Below are 3514 nucleotides of genomic sequence, written 5' to 3'. Positions count from 1 at the left end.
AGAAAAGCACAGGGCTTTAGTTGTATTTGTTTGATTGATTTGAGTTGTCTCTAATACAAACCTAAATCTAGCTATTTATAGGGGACAAATCCTAAAATAGAAAACCTAATCTAGTGAAATACAATCTCTTATTTAGATAATACTAAACTAAATAATTAAGATAATGACAAAAAATAAAATAATGACTAAAAAAGATAACTAATAAGCTAAGATAGGAACAAAAGGATAGTTGATGGCTTTTGGGCTCAAAAAACCCGAATTAGCCCATATGAGCTCTTTTTGGGCCAGTGTAAACAATAATAGGAGATTTTTAGATAAATACCCTCAAATAGACAAAATATTCTCACTCATACCTGTTGACTAAAAGAATAATAATTTTACTATTTGACTCAAATTTCTTTGCAAAAATACGACTTCTTCAATTATGGTAAGTAACATCTGCTACTCCTTAGTCTAATTAGCTTGTTTCAATTGTTGAATAGACCTACGAAGAAACTAGCTAGAGAATCCAAAAACAGTCCCGATCCGCCATGGATTCATCCAAAGATCGTAAAACGATTTCTTAAACAGGTATGAGAATCTTTACAAGAATCAAATTCGCATTAGTCTGATTTACTATTCTTCTGTTAGTGTCGCTGGAATCGAGATTCCGACAGCGGAACTGAAAATCACCGGCTATAATTTCTCAGATTTGAATTGGGGCAAGTAGTTGTGTGTTCGAAGGTGGAATTGGTGGCTGACTCGGATTTGACCAACTTTGCCGAGTGAAATTTCATGCAATTGCATTTATTGTTGAAATGGGTGAGTTGCTTCGATTTGATTTGGGTGAGAAAGTTGAGAAGCGTATCAGTGGTTTGGAAAATGAGCTTATTTCATGGGTTTCTAATAGAGAGGAAGATGGCAGAGAAAGATGTTTGTTTTTTCATACATTTAGCAACACTGTTGATTTGTGCATGTTCTCTTCACTTTAATTCTTCTTTTTGTCCTGTTTATAAATTGCTCTTTGATAATTAATTTGCATTTTAGTTGATGGTAATTACTATGTGTTTGTTTCTACTATTCTTGTTTGCAGGTGTGGGTGACTCGATTTTGGCCAAGTTTAGATACTAACACTTTTGTCTAATTAAATTCAGCACTTACAGAACAAGTTTAGGTACTAACACTTTTTAAAATTAAGTATAAATTTAAGTATAAATTTAAGGTTTACTAACGGTATTATTAAAATTAAATATAAATTTATCGATTGCGACTTTGCTGGCTATTTTTCTTAAAAGATGGAAATAATATTTTGAAAATTAAGTATAAATTTATCGACAGTTTATTCACGGTTAACTAACAGTGTACTATCACAAATATTATATTAATTTCTTAAAAGATGGAAATTAACTATAAATTTATCGACAGTTTACTCACAGTTAACTAACGCTTGTACTAAAAATAAATTTATTAATTTTTTCAAAAGTGAAGGTTGTTTAAAATACACAGGTAATTGATTCTGGGGGTTACTGTACTTTCCCAAAGTTTCAATTTGGTCACTGTACTAATTTTTGTTCCACAATGGTAACTGTACTTTATGTTTGTGAACTTCCGGCGATCTCTAAATGAATTCCGGTGACTTTTGTCCTACGTGTTGCTCGGATGCTGAGTCACTCCATCTTGTATCTGCCATATCATCCCCTTAACTGACACATCTCCACGTGACCTAGCCATGTCATTTCCCTCCCAAACATCATTAAACCATCAATTAATTTCCCCCTTTTCTTAACACCCAAACCCTAAAACGATTGAAACTTTCTTTCATATCGATTAAAATGTTTCCTCTGTGAAATAATTTTCTGAAATCCCTAAAACGCAAGAACCTAAACGATCGATCTGTAAACAAACAACCAAGCTGGGCCACGTTATACTTGAAGATCAAGCTGTGATACGATGTCCTTGGGTGGGTGGACTGAACGGTTCAACCTCCGTAACGGGCCTGAATTTGGTAATTTTTTATTTTTCAAACTCGTTTTATGTACTTTAGCATGTAGTAATTCTAAAATTAGGGTTTCATATGTTTTAAATTGGGGGTTAATTATAAAATTAGGGTTTCATGTTTAAAGTTGGGGCTGAGTTTTAAATTAGGGTTTCATATGTTTGAAATTGGGGTTTTATGGGACTGAAATTGGGGCTTTGTTTTAAATTACGGTTTTTCTATGAGTTATATTATGCTGCATTTGCCAAATTGAAATAGTCGATATGTTTGAAATAAGGGTTATAATTTCTGGTATGCCTTCTTTTGATAATGCAGTGCCTTCTTCTGTTTATTTCTCGATTCGATATTTTAAAGCAACTGTCGATGGGAATGGTGCACTACAGAATAAAATTTTGGGGTATATAGACTGGTGTACTGAAGATGACATATCTAGGATTGAAATTGTGCAGATGGGTAAAGCATTAGGGTTAGAAGATGGGGATTACAAGTATTTGTGGATGCACCCTATACTTGGTAGCCCACTCAGTGAGTTAGTAACAGACATTGATGTGCTTAACATGGCTAGGTCTGTTGGTCCTGGTAGGGTTGTGAATGTGCAGGCTAGGTTGGTTACCCCTGTGACTAGCAATGTGAATCAGAATGAACAAGAAACTGTAGATGTTTGTGAGAGTGATGTGCACGACTCTGACTACTCATTTGAAGGTGACGAGGATATGGAAAATGATGATGCAGTGTCACTTGAATCTGAGTCTTTCCATGTGGGACAATCTGAGGATGGTGGTGCAGAACATGAAGGTCTTGGTGCAGAACATGAAGGTGTTGGTGCAGAACCTGATGTTGCTGGTAACAATGCTGAGGAAGAGAATCCACCAGTAGACTGCCCCTCCTCTGAGTATGCTGGGTCAGACCAATTAGTGTCATGCTCAGACAGTGATAATGAAGGCTTGTCTAGGCGAAGGTTTCCGGATTTTGTTGAAGATAACATCGATGATCCTACGTTTGAAGTAGGGATGGAATTTAGTAGTTTCGAGCAGTTTAAAGAGGCATGTAGAAACTATGGAATTAGGAATAGGTATGTTATCAATTTTAAGCCAAACAACAAGCGGAGATGCAAAGCCAATTGCAAGAAAACATGCCCTTTCTACATTTGGGCTTCTTTGAAGGCCAAAGATGACTCCACTGTCCAGATAAAGACAGCAATTATGACTCATACATGTGCAAGAGATCATAACATAAGACATGTCAATACCAAGTGGGTTGCAAAGGAATACCTAGAGCAGTTTAGGTCTGACCCTACTTGGAAGCTAGAGGGTATTATGCAGGCAGTTAGGACTAATCAGAAAGTTGAAATTTCAAAAACAATTGCCTATAGAGCCAAGAAGAGAGCTTTAGAGGTAATTAATGGGGATGAAACAGAGCAGATCAGTCAATTGTATGATTACAGACTTGAGCTCATAAGGACACATCCCACATCTACCATCATGTTTAGGCAAGACAATGGTGTTTTTAAGGGGATGTACGTATGCTTGGCACCTTTGA

At 35.9% G+C, this 3514-nt stretch overlaps 1 long non-coding RNA gene across 1 annotated transcript; it reads left to right on the top strand.

Moving 5' to 3' along the window:
• The first annotated feature begins 407 nt into the window (after positions 1 to 407).
• LOC126654029 (uncharacterized) lies at positions 408 to 1036 on the top strand. Its single transcript, XR_007632393.2, has 2 exons — positions 408 to 570; positions 690 to 1036. It is a non-coding gene; the product is annotated as an uncharacterized LOC126654029 (long non-coding RNA).
• Positions 1037 to 3514: the final 2478 nt, after the last annotated feature.

Source organism: Mercurialis annua, linkage group LG6 (assembly GCF_937616625.2).
Source record: "Mercurialis annua linkage group LG6, ddMerAnnu1.2, whole genome shotgun sequence".
Taxonomy (NCBI): Eukaryota; Viridiplantae; Streptophyta; class Magnoliopsida; order Malpighiales; family Euphorbiaceae; genus Mercurialis; species Mercurialis annua.
This window is presented reverse-complemented; position numbering and strand designations above follow the sequence as displayed.